This window comes from Triticum aestivum, chromosome 5A (genome assembly GCF_018294505.1).
Source record: "Triticum aestivum cultivar Chinese Spring chromosome 5A, IWGSC CS RefSeq v2.1, whole genome shotgun sequence".
NCBI classification, from domain to species: Eukaryota; Viridiplantae; Streptophyta; class Magnoliopsida; order Poales; family Poaceae; genus Triticum; species Triticum aestivum.
Window position 1 is genome coordinate 374,218,790 of NC_057806.1, and position 12,471 is coordinate 374,231,260.

Sequence of the window (12,471 nt, forward strand, 5' to 3'; positions counted from 1 at the left end):
GCTAGCAAGACTCCGGTGAACCGGGCTGTAGCGGACTACTATGTCTCATGGAAGCACCGGACTACATTTCCCCGTAAGGGAGGCTACAAAGGATAAACAACTAGGTTGTCGGATCCCACACATACCAAGCATTTCAATCATACACACAATATGCTCGATATGTGTAAATACAACATGTCATCACAACATAACTCTACGTCTCAAGTATTTATTCATTAGGCTCTGAGGAGCGAGATATTACAAACATGGGTCTCATGACCCAACATTCAGAGCATACAAGTCAAAGCACATGCGGAAGCTTAACTTGTCTGAGTACAGACAACTACAAATGAAGAAGGCTCAGAAGCCTGACTATCTACAAGACCCTCCCAAGGGTACAAGATCGCAGCTTAGGTAACAAGCTAAACGTCGAAGTCCACGCGGAACTACTAGCGAGGCTGAAGTCTCTCTGCAAAAAACATAAATTAAGCAAATGTGAGTACAAAAGTACTCAGCAAGACTTACATCAGAACTAACTACATATGCATCGGTATCAACAAAGGGGTAGTGGAGTTTAACTGCAGCAAGCCAGCTTTGACTCAGTGGCTAACCTGAACTACGACTGCAAGCAACTCTTTTGAGGTGGTGCACACGAGTCCACAAATTCACCATACCAATACACCACTATGAATCCACTCCCGTTAGCTTACGAGAGCGCCATCCATAGCACTCACGCTTATCTTACGCATTTTAGAGTATCCACTTTCACTTGTCTATGAACTATGCAAAGGGTCCAAGTTTCCATATCCGAGGAATCCAGCTATTCGAGTAGATAATGATAACCTTGCAGGGGTGTACTTCTTCACACACGCTCTCGCCACTTACCACCATGTACACATCGTGTATCTCGGCAACCTTCAAGCGGAAGCCTGGCGAGGGAGTTGGCCACGACCTAACTAACCAACAAGTCTCTAGTCCAGGTTTATCGCCTATTCGGATTCCATCTGCAAGGAGATCCGGCCGGGTTGTCTCTCAAGGCCCCAAATGATGTGAGCAGGGTTCCCAAGCCCACCATCCGGGTGCCACTTGGTACACCGTGCCACTGTGCCTAGTCTGTCCCAAGCCCACCTGTATGGGGTGCCACTTGGTAGACTACTAACACTACCTACAAACACCAGAAACTAGTTGCAACTCCTGGACAGAGATCAGGTTGATTAATAAGTCGAGAGGGGCACTTAAGCATTCCAATGTGTGGTAGTAACTGTTCATGGATCACCAAACACAGAACTCAGTTCCTGAGGACGGCTGCAATGAGACAACCCACCATGTACTCCTACATGGCCTCTCACCGCTACCTTTACCAAATCGTGTTCACACATTTAGCTCACACATAGTAGGACATGTTCAACACCATTCCAATTCATCCCCGATGAATCAGACCTAACTCAACCGTAAGCAGTAGCAGGCATGACAAACAAGCATGAATGAGTAGGCACATCAGGGCTCAAACAACTCCTACTCATGCTAGTGGGTTTCATCTATTTACTGTGGCAATGACAGGTCATGCAGAGGAAAAGGGGTTCAGCTACCGCGGCATGTAACAGTTGAAATGTTGTTGTCCTAATGCAGTAAAAGAGAGCAGGAGCGAGAGAGTGGGATTGTATCGGAATGAACAAGGGGGTTTTGCTTGCCTGGAACTTCTGAAGATAGTATAGCTCTTCATCGGTGTCATTGATCACATCGTCAAAACCACGTCTATCGAGAGGGGACAAATATTGGCAAACAGGAAAAGACACAATCAATGCAATGAACAATATGATGCATGATCAAGACATGGCAAAATGAGTGTGTTGGCCTAATGCAACTATAACCGGGGTGGTTCGAGTCATTTGAACCAAAGGTTCAACTTCAAACTCAAACTATGAATTTAAATAGTGCCTTATCATGTTTTGCACTAAACAGCAAGGTTAAGTTGCTTAAACATGCATGAAACCAGTACAGATGGATAGATTGGATTTTTCTGATCATTTTTCATATATAAATCTTTGTATTTGGAGTTATAGATTAATTTCTATGATCTTTACAAGTTTTAAACATTTTTTGGAATTTCTAATTATTTAGAATTAAACTAATTCCAGAAAATGAATTACTGCGTCAGCACTACATCAACATGATGTAAGCGAGTCAACGGGCAGCCTAGGTCAAACTGACCAGTGGGTCCCGCGTGTCAGTGATACAGGGTTAAAATGTTAGTTTTAGCACTAACTAAAATTACTGCGGCGCTGCGCCCACATGTCAGCGGCTGTGGGGGTTAGTTAACACCTAATCTAAACCAGCCACGTAAGCTAAACGGTGATTAGCTGCCAATGCTAAGCAGGACGCGGCGACGCTCCTCGTCCGGCCATCTCCGGCGACGAGAGCTTGCGCGGCTGGGCTCTACGGAAGCAGCGCGTCGAGGCGCGTCGGGTGGTGCAAGTGGCACATCACAAGGCTGCCTAAATCAACGCTGGTGACCACAAGGTCGGTGGCCGGAGCTACGGGCGTGCTCAGTTTGGCGCTACTGGGCATCTCTGGGCGGGATGGTGGTGTCAGCAGGTTGCTAGGGACATGCTGGGCATGGTAGCGTGCTCGGGCACGAGCGCATGAGCTCTAGCCATGGCGGCGACACGGCCGGCGGCAATGGATTCTTGGGTTCGACAGAAACGATAGTTACGTGGTGAAATCGAGCACAGGGAGACAGAGGGACAGCTTAGGAGCTCACAGCGAAGCCGTAGAAGGTCCCAACGGCGACGGGGAAGGCCTGACGACGGCATACGGCGGTGACGATCTCCGGTATCCGAAGGTTGAAGACGACATCGAGGACGATGCTGCAGTGCACCCCGGGACGGTTGACTCGGTGTAGAGGACGATGGAGATGAGGCGGAGCTCTCGGGCAAGGTGGGAAGGCAAAGGGGAGGTGGAGGCTGCGGCTACGGCGAACGGCGGCGATGGCGGTTCTCGGTCTCGCTTGGGGCCGAGAGACAGAGGAGGGGAGGAGGTCCAGGGAGAGAGGGGAAGTGAGAGGGGGTCGAGGGGGATCGCATGGCGACGTGCAGGACGTCGGGGACGCAGACAGGCTGGCAGGAGGTGGCGCACGCGCGCGTGGCTAGCACGCGCTCGGCGTCCTCCTAGCAGGAGCTTGAGGACGGTGGCGCTGGTGGGCTGGGCCAACAGTGCCAGGCCAGGTAGCTGGACTGCCAGGTGGGCTCTATTGGGCTGCTCAGAAGCTGGGCTGACTACAGTAGCAGGCCGCCAGGTACGTTTCTCCTTTCTCTATTTTATTTCTATTTTTGTTCTGTTTTTCTATTTATGCAAATTTGTTTAAATTTGGTTTTCAAACCAAATCCCTTTTAAAACTTCTGAAAATAGTTATGGGCACTAAATGAATTATTCCAGAGGCCCTCAACTAATTCCAAAATTGTTGGAGCATTTAAAAATATTTATAGTATTTAGATGCCCCAATTCAAATACAATATGAGTTAATTCAAAAATCCAGAATGGCCTAGAAATATGTGCATCATTTTTTGGAAGAGGTTCTAGACCAATTCAAAAATGATGGGCACTTATGAAGGGCATTTTGGGTTCATTGAAAATATTTTTATTTTGATCCTAGTTGCATTTCATTTGGTGCTAGGATTTGGACATCCCCATTTCAGGTTTAAGAAGATTTAAACATGATGCAACAACCAAGAGTAGACCACAATAAGGCTGAAGCTAGGGCTGTGACAGTTGCCTTGTTTATTAACAGAAAACAGGGTGAAAACTATCACATGAGGCCAGTAAAAACAAGGCACACTGGGTTCAGCGTCATCGTCACTATAGCTGTGCGCGCGTGAGAGAAGTCTACATATCGAGGGGGCTACCGAGCGAGGCACCGAGACACAATGTTTGAGAGAGAAACCAATTGACAGATTATGATCAGATCGAGTTGTCACCCTTCTGCTGTCATTGTTGGGGGGGGGGGGAGGGAGAGAAAGACGTATCGAGAGTGTGCGCGGTAGGCACAGAGGCACAACTAGCGAGTGTGTGTGTGTGTGTGTGTGTGTTTGAAAGAGGAGTAGATAGATTATTATCAAGATCGATGTGCCACCCTACTCCTTCGGTGCCGGGTAGTGTGTGTGTATGTTCCAGAGAGAAGCCAGTCGATAGATTAGTATCAAGATCGAGGTGTCACCCTACTCCTTCGGTGTTGGGAAGTGTGGGTGTGTGTGTGGGGGGGGGGCAGTGACACTCACATATCTCTACTCTTATAAAAAGTAGAGTTGGTGATGATGGTGTTCCTGCCATCCTGCAATATAGGCCATCCAATTTATATCCAACGGACAGGAAGGAAACCATGGCAGTTTTGCAAAAATATACCCACACCCCTCTCCGCATTGGCAAATAAGGCATTCCCTCGTTCATCCTTTTCTCCCACAAGATAAACTTCTCATACAAATGCATCTTGATGTTCCGTGCAACGCATGGGCATCTTGCTAGAAGGGAGAAGGAGTTTGTGTGACACATATCTAGCTATATTAAGGGATAGGTAGATAGCATATGTGTGAGAGACATTAGTGGCTGTGGGTGGGCGGAATTAAAGGGGTGGGCGTGTTAGACATAGAGAGCATGTGTGTTTCTGTGTGAGAGACTTGTAGGACGGGGTAGAAATACAAATTTAATCCTGACGGAGGGAGAGAAATACACGAAGTGCGCGTGTGTGATTCCGATGCCCACATGGAAATGAGATATGTATGCGTGTGAGAGAGATTGCAGAATTCATTCACGTATCACTATCTAGCGATCGTGGACGTGCATCTCTTGAACATAAGTCAATATCTACTTCGTATCGTGGCCAAAGGTACAATATCGATTCAACGCTATAAAGATTGGACACTCACATATCACATTTTTTCTATTTAAATAAGCCTTTTTAGTTGTGCATGCCAAAGTTACAGTGATGTTTCTTCAAACAACCAATGTAGCTATCATGAACATGCACCATTGTTACTCTCGCATTCAAATTCATTAGTCTTGGATGATTTAAGTTTCTATTTTGAAGTAATATATGTAATATTCATATATGAATTCAACGGGTACGCAATTTATGAAATGGAGGTTATGTAATCATATGAGGTAACACTTTTAAGTAGCTGACTACAATATCCATTTCTTTTTGTGCGCCTCTACACTAACACGTCAATGCATTATGTTTAAAGTAAATAACCAATGGCACTAAATTATCTATTTAAATGAGAAATACATAGGCTGAGCGTTTGATCCTTTTTTGTGAACGCGCCACTACACCCGTACGATTGGCCGCGCCCGTGTGAACGTCCAAGTTATCGGCGCATCATCCCGAGTTATTTTATTTTTTCTGGGGTGGACTTCACACCAATTATTAACTGCTGACGCGTGCCCCGTGTACATAGTCTAGCATGACCTTCCTGCTAGCACGGTCCAAAATTAGTTGAAACTGGATACGAACGATCCCGCGGGCGGCAAAATCTCCCGCCTCCTTCTAAAATTTCCGCCATCTTAGTCTTTAGCATGCGAAATCCCCCTTTTGTCCTTGGTACACGGAGACCGACAGTTACCATACCGCCCTCATCTACATGATAGGTCGGGGATGCTTTGGTAACTTCCGGTTCCCCCACTCATGGCACCACCATTTCCTCTCCCCCTCCCACAAAAATGACTAACTCCACAGCACCAGAGCATCTTACATCACGTCGTCCGTACTTCATCGCCCTTTCTCCCCTCCCCTCTCGAGACCCTAGACTGCTCATCCACCGGCGTACCATAGCCCATTCGCTGCCAGCGGCGTCCACCTCGCCGGATCTGCTTCTACGGCCGCATCTACCCCTCCCACCTCCCCTAGAAATAAGTAGACTGCTCATCCACCACTGTACCATAGCCCATTCAGTGCCGGCCTTGTCCACAGCGCCGAATCTGCTTCGCCGGTACTCTCGTCAACCGCCGCGCATCTGCAGCGGCTCATTCGTACTCCCCACCGGAGACGCTTCGTCCACACCCCCAGAGCCGCCCCACCGACGCCCCCGTCGACGGCCTCTGATCCTCTTCACCGACACCTTCCTCAACCCTACCGGAGCTGCTTCGCCGACACCTTCCTCAACCCTACCGGAGTAGCTTCGCTTATACCATTCTCAACCCTACCGGGGCCGCTTTGCCAACTCACAAGTCCACGGCCTCAGATCCGCTTCCTCGCACCCTCATCCAACCTACCGGAGCAGCTTCTGATGCCCCATGCACGGCCGCAGATCCGCATCATCGACACCACCCTTAACCCAACCACTAGAGCAGCTTCTGACGCCCCGTCCACGGCCGCAGATCCGCATCGTCGACACCATCCTTAACCCAACCACCGAAGCAGCTTCTCCTACGCCCTCATCCACGGCCATAGATCCGCTTCACCCACACCGTTGTCCACCCTACCGGAGCCGCTCCACAAACACCCTACTTGACAGTTCTAGATCTCCTTACCGGACCCCGACAGCCAGCGCAGCGTCATCACCCTTGACGTTTCTAACCTGATTCCCTCAGTCTGGAGAGATGCCAAGCACCCGCCACGGCCTAGGTACTTGTCACCTTTAAACCCGTCCAGCATCACCTGCCCGATGTACTTCAAATATACTAACCGGTCGCTGTTACCTGTTATGTAGCTGGCAAAAAAACTACAAGGAAGATGTTTCTTCTGGATCTAACAGCTTGGCCAACCAAGATCCTGGACTGAGGCATTGCTATGATCTTGTAAGCGCGTCTCTCTCTCTTGCATTATTCTGTGCCTGCCAGCGTGCTTTGCTAGGATTTTCGATCAGTAATCCCTTTGTGCGGACAATGATTTCTACTACTGGCTGCTAAATTAGATATGTAGATGTCATACATGATACTACCTCGTACCTCCGTTCCTAAATATAAGTCTTTCTAGAGATTCCACTATAGGCTACATACGGAGCAAAATGAGTGAATCTACACTCGAAAATGCATCTATATACATCTGTATGTGGTCCATACTGGAATCTCTACAAAGACATATATTTAGGAACAGGGGCAGTACATTACACAAAATCATAGGTGGCATGTAGGAATTCCAGTGCACTACATTAGGCTCCCTTAGAGTGCCTGCTAGTCCAGCATACAGAGTCATGTCTAGTTTATGGTATGCACACAATCGTTAATTGGTGGTTTAAATATGCGCAAGGGATATGCAATGTAGTATCATGTAGAGATGTCTGAAATTAGCCGCGTCAACTTGTAGATAGGGTTACACAATGAAAAAGTACAAGATGTAGTGCACCAGTGGCGACGGCTCGCTGGAGGAACCCTAGTGCTGCAGGCAGGGGATCGAGTTAGAGGGAAAGGGGAGAGGAGATGCAAGCGGGTAGGGCAATGAATGCTTGCGTGTTTGTTTTTACTTGAGGGTCAAGTGTGACACGGGCGTCAGCAATTGCATTTTGAGTGTAATATAGGCAGACAACAGAGTCATTTCACTATTCCCCTTCCCTTCAATTTTTAGTGAGGTTCTACCTGAAACACCCCCCTCCAAAGCGAAATTAGTTAAGCCCAAGCCCATAACTCAAAAATGACTTCTTTACATCTTTTATGGCTTATTTTGACAATATGCCCTGAAAAGGCAGAATCAAACTGGCCCTTAACCTGCAATTCAATTGTGCGTGCAATGATGAATCACTCCTGCCTGCTATCTGTACATTTAGGCATCATCATACATGACATAACCTAATACATGTGCATTTCATTGTAGAATCTGGAATATGCAATGTTTATGTTAGTTCATACGTTGCACATGATGTTTAAATGCCCCTTAAATCTGGTCAGTCAAGTGATGGTCTTTAAGCCTCCTTCTTTGCTTCTTTTCTTGATATGTAAGATTTGCTCACACGTCTGTTCAATTGCTTGTTTGCATCAGCCAGCCATACTAGGACTATTTGCTTTGATTACTTGCTATTCTTGACCTAACACTCCAACAGAGCTTGTCAACGATTTAAACACTAAGGGCTACTGTAGTGGGGCCTTGTCTAACTCATAGGTGACATAAAGGTTTGGCTGTACACTACAGTAGGCAAGTATGTTAGGAAAGTATGCATATTAATCTTCCAAGGAGACGAGTAACTAGTTGACATAATCATGTGGTGTTGTTTTGTTATAATCTCATCCTTTTGTGTTCACAGAATGGAAAATATGCATATTTATCTTCCAAGGAGACGAGTAACTAGTTTGTGTCACCTTGCAGAGGGGGTGCAATGAAGATAAGATTGAGGATTTCCATGTACAAGATGTTAGGAAGGAGTCTTGCAAGAGAAGTAGGAGCTGCGTTGAGCCTCTTCAACCTGCTAAGGTAAGTCACTGTATGCAACTCAACAGTTCAATTCCTTGTTTGTTTCAGGCATAGTTAATTTTCTCTTTTCAATTGCTTTATTTGTCCTCAGTTAATGAGATGCCCAAATAATCATGCGTGATGTTCGGTACTTGTATCACTATTAGTTGACATAATTAAAGGCCTTACCATTTAATTACTCTGCCGAAGTGTGCCTGAAGCTTTGAAGTGTTTTAACCAACTATTATTGCATGAGGCTCACAATCTAGTTTAAACTACGCTAATGATTGCATAGTTTTTCCTGCTGTAGTATGTTTGTATGAACACTACAAGAAATATGTCAACTAGTGACCTTCTGTCAGTGACCCTGGAAGAAATGGTCATAGATCTATGACCATTTCAGACCAATTGGTCAAAAGCTGTTCGGGGGGCTCCAAACCCTAAACCATTGTGACCATTTTGGTTAGAAAGGTCGTAATTTCCTTACATGAAATGGTCATAAAGCAAATAGCGCTAGTCCGCTGCCTTATTTCTAGTTGTTAACGACCAATATAGATGGTCATAGCCTTGTAAATTGTGGTGGGTTGCTATGACTAGGCGCCACCTCATCAGCTTTGCCTATGTGTCATGTCCATGTGGCAGTTTTTGCCCCAAGTTGTGAAGCAACCTATGTTTCTGTCATTCCCAAAATTCCCAAAAAAATATCATAAATTCTTTGGGTCATATCTTCGTCAAATATGTAAAAACCTTCCTTGCCTAGTTCAAAAAATATTCATTTTCCTATTCTGTTCAGAACAACAGTTTGTGAAGGAAGTACCACTTTGGCATGTCCAAATAGTATCCATTTTCTACAGTGCTTTCCTATGCCCAAATAACCATCCTCCACCAAATGCCATCTCAATCCATTCATTATTTTGAGCCGAGCTTCAACATTCGTATTTATGTCCAGTGTGGTAGTTTGCAAAGCAAGTACCACCTAGGCTCCTCCTTTTGAGCTGAAAATTTGTGAAGACAGTCTTCTTAGTAACTGATCATCCTCAGCTAAAACTCACGCCTATTAGCCATGTACATTTTCCGTACCGCTAATCAAACACTTGGCTACTAATTCATGTTTGAGCATCGATCGGTCTCCTCATGAGAATCTTATGTTGTAATTTTCTTTCTAGCACCTACCCGGGAGTTCCCAACCCACTAGACATGCCTAGGCTGCCCAGAACACATGGCAACGCCACGGTCACACGGTGACCGCGCGGCGGGCATGCGAGTTTACGTGCTCTAGAGTTGGGGGCCTCGGCCACCGCCCAAACCTCGACGTATCTCCACCAAACTATGTATTTATTATTAAATAGGTACTTATGTAACTATAAATGATTTTTGGAAAAAATAAATAGTAAACTATGAGGCAGCTGCAGTTCAAATTTGACCCGCTTCCTACTGAATCGGCGGGAATGTGTCTTTTTCACCATAGGTGGATCAAAACTTTTGACACCAAACCATTTTGTCAATTGTGCATTAAATATGGCCTAGTATTTTAGAAAATTGATTTGGTCCAATTTTGCAACAAATATATGGTAGGTCCTTCACAAAAAAAACTCATTTCGGGCACTCGGAAAATGGAAAATGTATTTTCATTGCAAAGAAAATGAAAACTTTCTTAGGCAACATTGTTTGGAATTCCAAGATGCACCCTTGTGCATAATATGAGATCATTTGAACAAACTATGCCAAGAATGTGGGCATAAGATTGATCATTTGGCTTGAAAGCCATGAATCTTCACGTATGATAGCTCATTTCTGAGAACACTTTTTTAAAATAATTGCCGTATTGCAAGTTTGTTATTTTTCCTGGGAACTTGGCCACATATAATGACACAATGCGAAGGTTTCCCAATTATTTGATTTTTTTCGAATTTTTTATGCTCGTTTCAAAATGCGGTTAAAACGGCGGGAATGACCGTTCCTAGCTAGTGGTTGAATCTTGGAATTGTTTTATGTTTCTATGATTAAATAGATACTTATGTACCTAGAAATGATTTTTGGAAAAAATAAAGAGCAAACTACAAGGCAGCTATAGTTCAAATTTGACCCGCTTCTAGCTGAATAGACAAAAAATTGTCTTTTTCACGAGATGTGGATCAAAACTTTTTACACCCAACCATTTGGTCAATTGTGCATTAAATATGGCCTAGTATTTTAGAAAAATGATTTGGTCCAATTTTGCAACAATTATTTGGTAGGTCCTTCACAGAAAAACCTCATTTGGGGCAATCGAAAAATCGAAAATGGTATTTTCGTGCACAGAAAATGAAAACTTCCTTAGGAAACATTGTTTGCCAAGATGCACCCTTTTGCACAATATGAGATCATTTGAACAAACTATGCCAAGAATGTGGCCATAAGATTGATCATTTGGCTTGATAGCCACACATGATAGCTCATTTCTCAGAACACTTTTTTAAAATAATTACCGTATTGCAAGTTTGTTATTTTTCCTGGGAAACCACATATAATGACACAATGCGAAGGTTTCCCAATTATTTGATTGTTTTTGAATTTTTTATGCCCGTTTCAAAATGCGGTCAAAACAGCGGGAATGACCATTCCTAGCTAGTGGTTGAATCTTGGAATTTTTTGGTGTTTCTATGATTAAATAGATACTTATGTACGTAGAAATTATTTTTGGAAAAAATAAAGAGCAAACTACGAGGTAGCTAGAGTTCAAATTTGACCCGCTTCGTAGCGAATCAGCGGGAATTTGTCTTTTTCACCAGGGGATCAAAACTTTTGACACCCAACTATTTTGTCAATTGTGCATTAAATATGGCCTAGTATTTTATAAAATTGATCAGGTCCAATTTTGCAACAAATATATGGTAGGTCTTTCACAAAAAAAACTCATTTTGGGCACTCGAAAAAATGGAAAATGAATTTTCCGTGCCAAGAAAATGAAAACTTCCTTAGGCAACATTGTTTGTCATTCCAAGATGCACCCTTGTGCACGATATGAGTTCATTTGAACAAACTATGCCATGAATATGGCCATAAGATCGATCATTTGGCTTGAAAGCCATGAATCTTCACACATGATAGCTCATTTCTGAGAACACTTTTTTAAAATAATTGCCGTATAACATGTTTATTATTTTTCTTGGTAACTTGATCACATATAACGACACAATGCGAAGATTTTCCAATTTTTTGTTTTTTTTTTGAATTTTTTATGCCCTTTTCAAAATGCGTCAAAATGGCGGGCATGACCGTTCCTAGCTAGTGGTTGAATCTTGGAAAACTTTTGGTGTTTTTCTAATTAAATAGATACTTTTGTACCTAAAATGATTTTTGGGAAAAATAAAGAGCAAACTATGAGGCAGCTGCAGTTTAAATTTGACCCGCTTCCAACTGAATTGACAGAAATTTAACTTTTTCACGAGAGGTGGACCAAAGCTTTGGACACCCAACCATTTGGTTAATTGTGCATTAAATATGTCCTAATATTTTAGAAAATTGATTTGGTCCAATTTTACAACAATTATTTGGTTGATTCTTCACAAAAGAACTCATTTTGGGCACTCAAAAAATGGAAAATGATTTTTTCGTCAAAAGAAAATGAAAACTTCCTTAGGCAACATTGTTTGTCATTCCTATACGCACCGTTTCTTCCTTGTCACATACGATGACACAATGCAAAGGTTTTTCATCTCGAGGAGGTGCTAGAACTGGCGAATGCTACAACTAAAGCACGTAGGGGTGATGCCGAAGGTGAGGCGGTAAACTACGGTTGTGCGCGACAGCGCAACGATGGGAGGGTCAACGATGTGTTCTATCTAAGGGAGAATAAGGAAGATGGGGAAGAAAGTATAACATGGGAGGTGAATCAAATGGTTAGAGATGAAAAAATCATAGGGTCATGAGGCGATCGGCCGAAATTTAGGCCGATTGACCGGCACCTATCAGCCGCCTTTTGGAAAATGGCGTGATCCAAATTTGCAACACAGATTTGTAGGCATTTAAAAAACCCGGAGATTTTTGAGTCCAAATTTTGGATATTCGAGGGCGAGACAGTCGGCCAATGAGAAGCGAGGAACCACCTCCACGCGGATCACCAAGCTGGACACGAT